The following is a 13,361-nucleotide window of genomic DNA, read 5'->3' on the forward strand; positions in this document are numbered from 1 at the left end:
TTATTTTTTGGATTCACTGGCTTCTGTGAAGCGTTGAGCTAAAATGACGCATGACGCCGTTCCTGGAAGCCGCGCTGATCGGGTACAACTACCTGTCTCTGCAACTCCTCATTAGTTTAGTGGAAAGTATCTCCGCCTGTCACGCGGAAGACCGGGGTTCGATTCCCCGACGGGGAGATCCAGTCCTTTACTGCTGCCAAAAGACCTTAACAAATGTTTTGCTCCAGCAAACAAGTTACAGGAGAAGTTGGCAAGGGGCCACCGACGACTGTTTTAAAGACAGCTTGAGAAAAATGCAATGCGTTGGCCGGGAATCGAACGCATACAGCAAGAATGGACAGACCCAGGAATCGAACCCATAGCAAGAATGCTCGTAATCAAGGTCTTTAATTTACAAATGTGATGCGTTGGCCGGGAATCGAACCCGAGTCAACTGCTTGGAAGGCAGCTATGCTCACCACTATACCACCAACACAAGACTGTTGGATGTAGACTGGAAGCCCTCTTCTGCGGTCAGCAAGAATGTTCGCAATATATTAGCAGCTGGCAGGTGCAGATGAATTGAAACTCTCTTTGTTTGGACCTGGCACTTAAAAAAATTGCATGAACTTATTGACCTGACCTACCAGGCACCATATTAAAAAAAAGGGTCTCTAATTTAATAATGTAACACGTTTTATACAGACACTTCATATTTAAACGGTATTAGATAATTTTTTGGATTCACTGGCTTCTGTGAAGCGTTGAGCTAAAATGACGCATGACGCCGTTCCTGGAAGCCGCGCTGATCGGATACAACTACCTGTCTCTGCAACTCCTCGTTAGTATAGTGGAAAGTATCTCCGCCTGTCACGCGGAAGACCGGGGTTCGATTCCCCGACGGGGAGATCCGGTCCTTTACTGCTGCCAAAAGACCTTAACAAATGTTTTGCTCCAGCAAACAAGTTACAGGAGAAGTTGGCAAGGGGCCACCGACGACTGTTTTAAAGACAGCTTGAGAAAAATGCAATGCGTTGGCCGGGAATCGAACGCATACAGCAAGAATGGACAGACCCAGGAATCGAACCCATAGCAAGAATGCTCGTAATCAAGGTCTTTAATTTACAAATGTGATGCTTTGGCCGGGAATCGAACCCGGGTCAACTGCTTGGAAGGCAGCTATGCTCACCACTATACCACCAACGCAAGACTGTTGGATGTAGACTGGAAGCCCTGTTCTGCGGTCAGCAATAATTTTCGCAATACTTTAGCAGCTGGCAGGTGCAGATGAACTGAAACTCTCTTTGTTTGGACCTGGCACTTAAAAAAATTGCATGAACTTATTGACCTGACCTACCAGGCACCATATTAAAACAATGAGAACAGGAAAAGCCTAGCCTTCTCGCACTGAGATGGGACAGTCAGGAATATCCTGCTGGGAACCCCTACCGTTTGCAGAGATTTCCTGGTCTCATCATATATAAACTTTCTCAATATAAAATACTATTGTATTGGAAATCTAAATTAAACATTTAAATAAAATTTGTAATCCTACAACACCATATTAAAAAAAAGGGTCTCTAATTTAATAATGTAACACGTTTTATACAGACACTTCATATTTAAACGGTATTAGATTATTTTTTGGATTCACTGGCTTCTGTGAAGCGTTGAGCTAAAATGACGCATGACGCCGTTCCTGGAAGCCGGCCTGATCGGATACAACTACCTGTCTCTGCAACTCCTCGTTAGTATAGTGGAAAGTATCTCCGCCTGTCACGCGGAAGACCGGGGTTCGATTCCCCGACGGGGAGATCCAGTCCTTTACTGCTGCCAAAAGACCTTAACAAATGTTTTGCTCCAGCAAACAAGTTACAGGAGAAGTTGGCAAGGGGCCACCGACGACTGTTTTAAAGACAGCTTGAGAAAAATGCAATGCGTTGGCCGGGAATCGAACGCATACAGCAAGAATGGACAGACCCAGGAATCGAACCCATAGCAAGAATGCTCGTAATCAAGGTCTTTAATTTACAAATGTGATGCGTTGGCCGGGAATCGAACCCGGCTCAACTGCTTGGAAGGCATCTATGCTCACCACTATACCACCAACATAAGACTGTTGGATGTAGACTGGAAGCCCTCTTCTGCGGTCAGCAAGAATGTTCGCAATATATTAGCAGCTGGCAGGTGCAGATGAATTGAAACTCTCTTTGTTTGGACCTGGCACTTAAAAAAATTGCATGAACTTATTGACCTGACCTACCAGGCACTGTAGTGATCTTTTTCTTTGTAGAAAAGTTAGAAGCTCAGACCAGGAGACAGTGGAAGTTTTCCAAGCAGAAGTTCTTTATTGCTTGTCGGTAGCTGCAGTCATTCCAACATCGTCTAACTAAGGGAACTTTACATTGTAGTTTATATACATTTCAAGGGGGAGGGATTACATTGTGAGGAACAAAGCATTAAATGAGCTGAAACATGAGAACAGAACGGTGCAGGACTTCTCACACTGAGATAAGAACTCCAAGACAAATGGTCTCAGTAATAAAATGGCAGGATTTCAAACTTGCTCAGCATGCCTCTTCACCCGGTAAAACAATGAGAACAGGAAAAGCCTAGCCTTCTCGTACTGAGATGGGACAGTCAGGAATATCCTGCTTGGAACCCCTGCCATTTGCAGAGATTTCCTGGTCTCATCATTTATAAACTTTCTCAATATAAAATACTATTGTATTGGAAATCTAAATTAAACATTTAAATAAAATTTGTAATCCTACAACACCATATTAAAAAAAGGGTCTCTAATTTAATAATGTAACATGTTTTATACAGACACTTCATATTTAAACGGTATTAGATTATTTTTTGGATTCACTGGCTTCTGTGAAGCGTTGAGCTAAAATGACGCATGACGCCGTTCCTGGAAGCCGCGCTGATCGGATACAACTACCTGTCTCTGCAACTCCTCGTTAGTATAGTGGAAAGTATCTCCACCTGTCACGCGGAAGACCGGGGTTCGATTCCCCGACGGGGAGATCCAGTCCTTTACTGCTGCCAAAAGACCTTAACAAATGTTTTGCTCCAGCAAACAAGTTACAGGAGAAGTTGGCAAGGGGCCACCGACGACTGTTTTAAAGACAGCTTGAGAAAAATGCAATGCGTTGGCCGGGAATCGAACGCATACAGCAAGAATGGACAGACCCAGGAATCGAACCCATAGCAAGAATGCTCGTAATCAAGGTCTTTAATTTACAAATGTGATGCGTTGGCCGGGAATCAAACCCGGGTCAACTGCTTGGAAGGCAGCTATGCTCACCACTATACCACCAACACAAGACTGTTGGATGTAGACTGGAAGCCATCTTCTGCGGTCAGCAAGAATGTTCGCAATACTTTAGCAGCTGGCAGGTGCAGATGAACTGAAACTCTCTTTGTTTGGACCTGGCACTTAAAAAAATTGCATGAACTTATTGACCTGACCTACCAGGCACCATATTAAAAAAAAGGGTCTCTAATTCAATAATGTAACACTTTTTATACAGACACTTCATATTTAAACGGTATTAGATTATTTTTTGGATTCACTGGCTTCTGTGAAGCGTTGAGCTAAAATGACGCATGACGCTGCTCCTGGAAGCCGCGCTGATCGGATACAACTACCTGTCTCTGCAACTCCTTGTTAGTATAGTGGAAAGTATCTCCGCCTGTCACGCGGAGACTGGGGTTCGATTCCCCGACGGGGAGATCCAGTCCTTTACTGCTGCCAAAAGACCTTAACAAATGTTTTGCTCCAGCAAACAAGTTGCAGGAGAAGTTGGCAAGGGGCCTCGGACGACTGTTTTAAAGACAGCTTGAGAAAAATGCAATGCGTTGGCCGGGAATCGAACGCATACAGCAAGAATGGACAGACCCAGGAATCGAACACAGAGCAAGAATGCTCGTAATCAAGGTCTTTAATTTACAAATGTGATGCGTTGGCCGGGAATCGAACCCCGGTCAACTGCTTGGAAGGCAGCTATGCTGCCCACTATACCACCAACGCAAGACTGTTGGATGTAGACTGGAAGCCCTGTTCTGCGGTCAGCAATAATTTTTGCAATACTTTAGCAGCTGGCAGGTGCAGATGAACTGAAACTCTCTTTGTTTGGACCTGGCACTTAAAAAAATTGCATGAACTTATTGACCTGACCTACCAGGCACCATATTAAAAAACAAGGTCTCTAATTTAATAATGTAACACGTTTTATACAGACACTTCATATTTAAACGGTATTAGATTATTTTTTGCATTCACTGGCTTCTGTGAAGCGTTGAGCTAAAATGACGCATGACGCCGTTCCTGCAAGCCGTGCTGATCGGATACAACTACCTGTCTCTGCAACTCCTTGTTAGTATAGTGGAAAGTATCTCCGCCTGTCACGCGGAGACTGGGGTTCGATTCCCCGACGGGGAGATTCAGTCCTTTACTGCTGCCAAAAGACCTTAACAAATGTTTTGCTCCAGCAAACAAGTTACAGGGAAGTTGGCAAGGGGCCCGGACGACTGTTTTAAAGACAGCTTGAGAAAAATGCAATGCGTTGGCCGAGAATCGAACCCATACAGCAAGAATGGACAGACCCAGGAATCGAACCCAAAGCAAGAATGCTCGTAATCAAGGTCTTTAATTTACAAATGTGATGCGTTGGCCGGGAATCGAACCCGGTCACCTGCTTGGAAGGCAGCTATGCTCACCACAATACCACCAACGCAGGCCTTTGAACGTAGACTGGAAGCCCGGTTGTGCGGTCAGCAAGAATTTTCGCAATACATTATCAGCTGGCAGGTGCAGATGAACTGAAACTCTCTTTGTTTGGACCTGGCACTTAAAAAAATTGCATGAACTTATTGACCTGACCTACCAGGCACTGTAGTGATCTTTTTCTTTGTAGAAAAGTTAGAAGCTCAGACCAGGAGACAGTGGAAGTTTTCCAAGCAGAAGTTCTTTATTGCTTGTCGGTAGCTGCAGTCATTCCAACATCGTGTAACTAAGGGAACTTTACATTGTAGTTTATATACATTTCAAGGGGGAGGGATTACATTGTGAGGAACAAAGCATGTAAATGAGCTGAAACATGAGAACAGAACGGTGCAGGACTTCTCGCACTGAGATAAGAACTCCAAGACAAATGGTCTCAGTAATAAAATAGCAGGTGTTCAAACTTGCTCAGCATGACTCTTCACCCGGTAAAACAATGAGAACAGGAAAAGCCTAGCCTTCTCGCACTGAGATGGGACAGTCAGGAATATCCTGCTGGGAACCCCTACCGTTTGCAGAGATTTCCTGGTCTCATCATTTATAAACTTTCTCAATATAAAATACTATTGTATTGGAAATCTAAATTAAACATTTAAATAAAATTTGTAATCCTACAACACCATATTAAAAAAAAGGGTCTCTAATTTAATAATGTAACACGTTTTATACAAACACTTCATATTTAAACGGTATTAGATTATTTTTTGGATTCACTGGCTTCTGTGAAGCGTTGAGCTAAAATGACGCATGACGCCGTTCCTGGAAGCCGCGCTGATCGGATACAACTACCTGTCTCTGCAACTCCTCGTTAGTATAGTGGAAAGTATCTCCGCCTGTCACGCGGAAGACCGGGGTTCGATTCCCCGACGGGGAGATCCAGTCCTTTACTGCTGCCAAAAGACCTTAACAAATGTTTTGCTCCAGCAAACAAGTTACAGGAGAAGTTGGCAAGGGGCCACCGACGACTGTTTTAAAGACAGCTTGAGAAAAATGCAAAGTCGTTGGCCGGGAATCGAACGCATACAGCAAGAATGGACAGACCCAGGAATCGAACCCATAGCAGGAATGCTCGTAATCAAGGTCTTTAATTTACAAATGTGATGCGTTGGCCGGGAATCGAACCCGGGTCAACTGCTTGGAAGGCAGCTATGCTCACCACTATACCACCAACACAAGATTGTTGGATGTAGACTGGAAGCCCTCTTCTGCGGTCAGCAAGAATGTTCGCAATATATTAGCAGCTGGCAGGTGCAGATGAATTGAAACTCTCTTTGTTTGGACCTGGCACTTAAAAAAATTGCATGAACTTATTGACCTGACCTACCAGGCACCATATTAAAAAAAAGGGTCTCTAATTTAATAATGTAAAACGTTTTATACAGACACTTCATATTTAAACGGTATTAGATAATTTTTTGGATTCACTGGCTTCTGTGAAGCGTTGAGCTAAAATGACGGATGACGCCGTTCCTGGAAGCCGCGCTGATCGGATACAACTACCTGTCTCTGCAACTCCTCGTTAGTATAGTGGAAAGTATCTCCGCCTGTCACGCGGAAGACCGGGGTTCGATTCCCCGACGGGGAGATCCAGTCCTTTACTGCTGCCAAAAGACCTTAACAAATGTTCTGCTCCAGCAAACAAGTTACAGGAGAAGTTGGCAAGGGGCCACCGACGACTGTTTTAAAGACAGCTTGAGTAAAATGCAATGCGTTGGCCGGGAATCGAACGCATACAGCAAGAATGGACAGACCCAGGAATCGAACCCCTAGCAAGAATGCTCGTAATCAAGGTCTTTAATTTACAAATGTGATGCGTTGGCCGGGAATCTAACCCGGGTCAACTGCTTGGAAGGCAGCTATGCTCACCACTATACCACCAACGCAGGACTGTTGGATGTAGACTGGAAGCCCTTTTCTGCGGTCAGCAATAATTTGCGCAATACTTTAGCAGCTGGCAGGTGCAGATGAACTGAAACTCTCTTTGTTTGGACCTGGCACTTAAAAAAATTGCATGAACTTATTGACCTGACCTACCAGGCACCATATTAAAAAAAAGGGTCTCTAATTCAATAATGTAACACTTTTTATACAGACACTTCATATTTAAACGGTATTAGATTATTTTTTGGATTCACTGGCTTCTGTGAAGCGTTGAGCTAAAATGACGCATGACGCTGTTCCTGGAAGCCGCGCTGATCGGATACAACTACCTGTCTCTGCAACTCCTTGTTAGTATAGTGGAAAGTATCTCCGCCTGTCACGCGGAGACTGGGGTTCGATTCCCCGACGGGGAGATCCAGTCCTTTACTGCTGCCAAAAGACCTTAACAAATGTTTTGCTCCAACAAACAAGTTGCAGGAGAAGTTGGCAAGGGGCCTCGGACGACTGTTTTAAAGACAGCTTGAGAAAAATGCAATGCGTTGGCCGGGAATCGAACGCATACAGCAAGAATGGTCAGACCCAGGAATCGAACCCATAGCAAGAATGCTCGTAATCAAGGTCTTTAATTTACAAATGTGATGCGTTGGCCGGGAATCGAACCCGGGTCAACTGCTTGGAAGGCAGCTATGCTCACCACTATACCACCAACGCAAGACTGTTGGATGTAGACCGGAAGCCCTGTTCTGCGTTCAGCAATAATTTTTGCAATACTTTAGCAGCTGGCAGGTGCAGATGAACTGAAACTCTCTTTGTTTGGACCTGGCACTTAAAAAAATTGCATGAGCTTATTGACCTGACCTACCAGGCACCATATTAAAAAACAAGGTCTCTAATTTAATAATGTAACACGTTTTATACAGACACTTCATATTTAAACGGTATTAGATTATTTTTTGCATTCACTGGCTTCTGTGAAGCGTTGAGCTAAAATGACGCATGACGCCGTTCCTGCAAGCCGCGCTGATCGGATACAACTACCTGTCTCTGCAACTCCTTGTTAGTATAGTGGAAAGTATCTCCGCCTGTCACGCGGAGACTGGGGTTTGATTCCCCGACGGGGAGATTTAGTCCTTTACTGCTGCCAAAAGACCTTAACAAAAGTTTTGCTCCAGCAAACAAGTTACAGGGAAGTTGGCAAGGGGCCCTGACGACTGTTTTAAAGACAGCTTGAGAAAAATGCAATGCGTTGGCCAGGAATCGAAACCATACAGCAAGAATGGATAGATCCAGGAATCGAACCCATAGCAAGAATGCTCGTAATCAAGGTCTTTAATTTACAAATGTGATGCGTTGGCCGGGAATCGAACCCGGGTCAACTGCTTGGAAGGCAGCTATGCTCACCACTATACCACCAACGCAAGACTGTTGGATGTAGACCGGAAGCCCTGTTCTGCGGTCAGCAATAATTTTTGCAATACTTTAGCAGCTGGCAGGTGCAGATGAACTGAAACTCTCTTTGTTTGGACCTGGCACTTAAAAAAATTGCATGAACTTATTGACCTGACCTACCAGGCACCATATTAAAAAAAAGGGTCTCTAATTTAATAATGTAACACTTTTTATACAGACACTTCATATTTAAACGGTATTAGATTATTTTTTGCATTCACTGGCTTCTGTGAAGCGTTGAGCTAAAATGACGCATGACGCCGTTCCTGCAAGCCGCGCTGATCGGATACAACTACCTGTCTCTGCAACTCCTTGTTAGTATAGTGGAATGTATCTCCGCCTGTCACGCGGAGCCTGGGGTTCGATTCCCTGACGGGGAGATTCAGTCCTTTACTGCTGCCAACAGACCTTAACAAATGTTTTGCTCCAGCAAACAAGTTACAGGGAAGTTGGCAAGGGGCCCGGACGACTGTTTTAAAGACAGCTTGAGTAAAATGCAATGCGTTGGCCGGGAATCGAACCCATACAGCAAGAATGGACAGACCCAGGAATCGAACCCATAGCAAGAATGCTCGTAATCAAGGTCTTTAATTTACAAATGGGAATCGAACCCGGTCACCTGCTTGGAAGGCAGCTATGCTCACCACTATACCACCAACGCAGGCCTTTGAAGGTAGACTGGAAGCCCGGTTGTGCGGTCAGCAAGAATTTTCGCAATACATTAGCAGCTGGCAGGTGCAGATGAACTGAAACTCTCTTTGTTTGGACCTGGCACTTAAAAAAATTGCATGAACTTATTGACCTGACCTACCAGGCACCATATTAAAAAAAAAGGGTCTCTAATTTAATAATGTAACACTTTTTATACAGACACTTCATATTTAAACGGTATTAGATTATTTTTTGCATTCACTGGCTTCTGTGAAGCGTTGAGCTAAAATGACGCATGACGCCGTTCCTGCAAGCCGCGCTGATCGGATACAACTACCTGTCTCTGCAACTCCTTGTTAGTATAGTGGAATGTATCTCCGCCTGTCACGCGGAGCCTGGGGTTCGATTCCCTGACGGGGAGATTCAGTCCTTTACTGCTGCCAAAAGACCTTAACAAATGTTTTGCTCCAGCAAACAAGTTACAGGGAAGTTGGCAAGGGGCCCGGACGACTGTTTTAAAGACAGCTTGAGTAAAATGCAATGCGTTGGCCGGGAATCGAACCCATACAGCAAGAATGGACAGACCCAGGAATCGAACCCCTAGCAAGAATGCTCGTAATCAAGGTCTTTAATTTACAAATGGGAATCGAACCCGGTCACCTGCTTGGAAGGCAGCTATGCTCACCACCATACCACCAACGCAGGCCTTTGAAGGTAGACTGGAAGCCCGGTTGTGCGGTCAGCAAGAATTTTCGCAATACATTAGCAGCTGGCAGGTGCAGATGAACTGAAACTCTCTTTGTTTGGACCTGGCACTTAAAAAAATTGCATGAACTTATTGACCTGACCTACCAGGCACCATATTAAAAAAAAGGGTCTCTAATTTAATAATGTAACACTTTTTATACAGACACTTCATATTTAAACGGTATTAGATTATTTTTTGCATTCACTGGCTTCTGTGAAGCGTTGAGCTAAAATGACGCATGACGCCGTTCCTGCAAGCCGCGCTGATCGGATACAACTACCTGTCTCTGCAACTCCTTGTTAGTATAGGTGGAATGTATCTCCGCCTGTCACGCGGAGCCTGGGGTTCGATTCCCTGACGGGGAGATTCAGTCCTTTACTGCTGCCAAAAGACCTTAACAAATGTTTTGCTCCAGCAAACAAGTTACAGGGAAGTTGGCAAGGGGCCCGGACGACTGTTTTAAAGACAGCTTGAGTAAAATGCAATGCGTTGGCCGGGAATCGAACCCATACAGCAAGAATGGACAGACCCAGGAATCGAACCCATAGCAAGAATGCTCGTAATCAAGGTCTTTAATTTACAAATGTGATGCGTTGGCCGGGAATCGAACCCGGTCACCTGCTTGGAAGGCAGCTATGCTCACCACTATACCACCAACGCAGGCCTTTGAAGGTAGACTGGAAGCCCGGTTGTGCGGTCAGCAAGAATTTTCGCAATACATTAGCAGCTGGCAGGTGCAGATGAACTGAAACTCTCTTTGTTTGGACCTGGCACTTAAAAAAATTGCATGAACTTATTGACCTGACCTACCAGGCACTGTAGTGATCTTTTTCTTTGTAGAAAAGTTAGAAGCTCAGACCAGGAGACAGTGGAAGTTTTCCAAGCAGAAGTTCTTTATTGTTTGTCGGTAGCTGCAGTCATTCCAACATCGTCTAACTAAGGGAACTTTACATTGTAGTTTATATACATTTCAAGGGGGAGGGATTACATTGTGAGGAACAAAGCATGTAAATGAGCTGAAACATGAGAACAGAACGGTGCAGGACTTCTCGCACTGAGATAAGAACTCCAAGACAAATGGTCTCAGTAATAAAATAGCAGGTGTTCAAACTTGCTCAGCATGACTCTTCACCCGGTAAAACAATGAGAACAGGAAAAGCCTAGCCTTCTCGCACTGAGATGGGACAGTCAGGAATATCCTGCTGGGAACCCCTACCGTTTGCAGATATTTCCTGGTCTCATCATTTATAAACTTTCTCAATATAAAATACTATTGTATTGGAAATCTAAATTAAACATTTAAATAAAATTTGTAATCCTACATTTCCCCCTTTGAGAGTTCTAAATAACTCTCACAAAATACAAATTTAAACACTTAAACAAACATGCAATTTTAGGGTCCGTGACGTCCCTACGGGTAATAATCTTCAGTCATCTGGTGTAATTTGCTGAAAGATCAAGAATGTCTTGTTGGCCCACCATGTTTGCGCACAAGTGAGTCCTGGAATGCAGTCATCTTCAGATGTGACATGCACACTTTCTTTCCAGCAAACAAGGCATTTGTGACATATTCATCAGCTCTAAGAATATGTTGTTTCTGGAGTCCGGACTTTGTGCGATCTTCATGATGTGTAGTAGTAGGACAATCTTGATCATGTCGATGGATGATTGAAGGTTTCGTATGTGAGTCTCTGCGTTGTGTATTTTTTTTTCTTTCGTGATAGTATGTTCGGCAGTGGGTCTAGTTGTTTTCTGGAGGTTGTGGCTTCATACGCAGGTGAGGAGGTTGATGCGTATGGGTCTCGGGACAGTCATCAGTGGTGTCTGCACAGAGTAAGAAAGAAAAAACAAAAGACAGTAGAGCAGTATTTGTTCAAACACTAGGATTGTGAACTTTTTCTGAGTCTGCTAGACAGTGGAGCAGTATTTGTTCAAACACTAGGGTTGTAAACTTTTCTGAGTCAGCTTTTGTTGTTTCCTCTTTCCCTATTTCTTAAACCTTTGACACCTAAGGAACAGTGAGGTAAGGATGGACTAGGATAGGGCCTATGAGGGAAGTCTTCACCCCAGGGTTAACCACCGAAGCCTGTTGCGTTGGGTACTTCCCGGGGCTCCTCACTGGTTCCGTGTCCTAACCTATCCCTGTAGGTGGGGGAACAACCTTACAGTGTGTACAATGAGTCCAGGTTTTCCTTCCCTGACACAATACTGCAGCTGCTGTAATCAACATCACTTGATGTGGCCCATGCCACTTTGGTTCTAATGGAGGAAACGTTTTTGTACAGATCAATTATTGATTCAGGAGGCATAATTTTCTTCTGTGCTGCACTACCTGAACAAACTTGTACAGTTGCATAGAAACAAGCCTGTTTAGCTGCCATATCAGCAAGATAATTATCTTTAGCTTCCGTAGTATTAGTTGTGAGATGTGCTTTCACTTTGATCACTGCTAATTTCTTTGGAAGTTTCATGGAAAACATTAGATCTTTCACTAATTCAGCATGCTTAATGGGGGATCCAGCAGAAGTTAGAAACTGTCTGGTTTGCCAAATGACACCAAAATCATGAATTACCCCAAAAGCATATCTGGAATCTGTGTAGATATTAGCAACTGATCCTGAAGCTAGTGTGCATGCTCTTGTTGGGGCTACTAGTTCTGCAGCTTGAGCTGAAAAATGATCTGGAAGACGTCCTGAAGCTAACACTTCCGTGATGGACGTTACTGCATAACCTGCTCGTCTGTAGTAATTTCTCCTTCATCCTCTAACAAAACTTCAGTCATAGCAGACATTGTACATGAGGACGGATTCGTGACAGGTGCAAGCTGTAAGACAATATTCGGCATTATTGTGGACACTGCATGATGGCTTTTTTTACGTTTACAGTCTGACCTAACACTATTAATGATGAAAGGCCTGTGCTGTAAAATAACATTTAAGGCTGTGAGTCTACTTTAACCAGTGTCCCCCAAAGGAGAAACTGAGATAGTTACTTTCCTTTTGTTCTATTAAACAAAAACAGAAGTCTTTTATCTCTGTTGTAAGTTAGTGGGGAAATTAAGCACTCACAGCCCAACTGGTTAACAACTAAAACAGCCGCCCAACGAGCTTAATGACGAGGGGAGGGGCTGCTTCAGAGGAGCCAGCAGGCTGAGCAGAAGCTGAGTTACATTGTTAGTTTCTCTAACATTCTTTTTGTTTTTTCTACACTCTTTTCCCCAATGTCCATGTTTACCACAATAATAACAACTGCTGCCCTCTCTCTTAGGACATTTGCGTTTCTGTTGCTTCTCTGCGTTGACCTTAAAGGATGCTGCTGCAATTTTCACTCTTGCCTTGACATCAGAGTTTCTTTCCCAAGTAACTAAACTGTCCAAGTTGTTTTGCAGGGTTCTAGTGACCCATGTGACATTTAAGAAATGCAATGCATTTCTATGCTCTGACAAAAGACCATCACACCATGTGCGAGCTAAGGGGCCATTATCATTTAACACCTTCTCTGAAGTGTCCGCTATACCACTGTATGCAGCAGCTGACTGACAAAATATTTCTGTGTACTGACTAACAGTTTCATTCTTCTTCTGTACACAACTAGTTATCTTTGACCAGTCCACTTTTGGTCCAACAATGCTTTTTAACGCTCTCATAACTATCTCTCAAGTCATCTTTTCTAGCATTTTGAAACTCAAAATAGTTTACAGAATTTTCACAATTCTGACTGTTGCTTTTGTGTTTTCCCGCTTTATTTTCTCTTCAGGTGCTGATTGTAGACACCTGAAGTTTTGATGTTTTTCTTTTCACTTTATTTTTGTTATAGGTAATTAAGAAGATTAAAATTTAGTTAGGATAGTTTTGTTTATTA

At 43.7% G+C, this 13,361-nt stretch overlaps 12 non-coding genes across 12 annotated transcripts; 5 read left to right on the top strand and 7 right to left on the bottom strand.

The window, feature by feature from the left end:
* Positions 1-403: 403 nt before the first annotated feature.
* trnag-ucc (transfer RNA glycine (anticodon UCC)) lies at positions 404-475 on the bottom strand. The gene has a single exon. It is a non-coding gene; the product is annotated as a tRNA-Gly (tRNA).
* A 340-nt stretch (positions 476-815) lies between these two features.
* trnad-guc (transfer RNA aspartic acid (anticodon GUC)) lies at positions 816-887 on the top strand. Its single transcript has one exon. It is a non-coding gene; the product is annotated as a tRNA-Asp (tRNA).
* A 226-nt stretch (positions 888-1,113) lies between these two features.
* Positions 1,114-1,185, bottom strand: trnag-ucc (transfer RNA glycine (anticodon UCC)). Its single transcript has one exon. It is a non-coding gene; the product is annotated as a tRNA-Gly (tRNA).
* A 536-nt stretch (positions 1,186-1,721) lies between these two features.
* On the top strand, positions 1,722-1,793 carry trnad-guc (transfer RNA aspartic acid (anticodon GUC)). Its single transcript has one exon. It is a non-coding gene; the product is annotated as a tRNA-Asp (tRNA).
* Positions 1,794-2,939: 1,146 nt separating this feature from the next.
* On the top strand, positions 2,940-3,011 carry trnad-guc (transfer RNA aspartic acid (anticodon GUC)). Its single transcript has one exon. It is a non-coding gene; the product is annotated as a tRNA-Asp (tRNA).
* Positions 3,012-3,237: 226 nt separating this feature from the next.
* Positions 3,238-3,309, bottom strand: trnag-ucc (transfer RNA glycine (anticodon UCC)). Its single transcript has one exon. It is a non-coding gene; the product is annotated as a tRNA-Gly (tRNA).
* A 2,264-nt stretch (positions 3,310-5,573) lies between these two features.
* Positions 5,574-5,645, top strand: trnad-guc (transfer RNA aspartic acid (anticodon GUC)). The gene has a single exon. It is a non-coding gene; the product is annotated as a tRNA-Asp (tRNA).
* A 227-nt stretch (positions 5,646-5,872) lies between these two features.
* On the bottom strand, positions 5,873-5,944 carry trnag-ucc (transfer RNA glycine (anticodon UCC)). Its single transcript has one exon. It is a non-coding gene; the product is annotated as a tRNA-Gly (tRNA).
* A 340-nt stretch (positions 5,945-6,284) lies between these two features.
* trnad-guc (transfer RNA aspartic acid (anticodon GUC)) lies at positions 6,285-6,356 on the top strand. The gene has a single exon. It is a non-coding gene; the product is annotated as a tRNA-Asp (tRNA).
* A 226-nt stretch (positions 6,357-6,582) lies between these two features.
* On the bottom strand, positions 6,583-6,654 carry trnag-ucc (transfer RNA glycine (anticodon UCC)). Its single transcript has one exon. It is a non-coding gene; the product is annotated as a tRNA-Gly (tRNA).
* A 637-nt stretch (positions 6,655-7,291) lies between these two features.
* trnag-ucc (transfer RNA glycine (anticodon UCC)) lies at positions 7,292-7,363 on the bottom strand. The gene has a single exon. It is a non-coding gene; the product is annotated as a tRNA-Gly (tRNA).
* A 635-nt stretch (positions 7,364-7,998) lies between these two features.
* trnag-ucc (transfer RNA glycine (anticodon UCC)) lies at positions 7,999-8,070 on the bottom strand. Its single transcript has one exon. It is a non-coding gene; the product is annotated as a tRNA-Gly (tRNA).
* Between the last annotated feature and the right edge of the window lie 5,291 nt (positions 8,071-13,361).

The sequence above is a fragment of the Siphateles boraxobius genome, unplaced genomic scaffold (assembly GCF_051911475.1).
Source record: "Siphateles boraxobius isolate OS27281-9 unplaced genomic scaffold, OSU_SipBor_1 63, whole genome shotgun sequence".
NCBI lineage: Eukaryota > Metazoa > Chordata > Actinopteri > Cypriniformes > Leuciscidae > Siphateles > Siphateles boraxobius.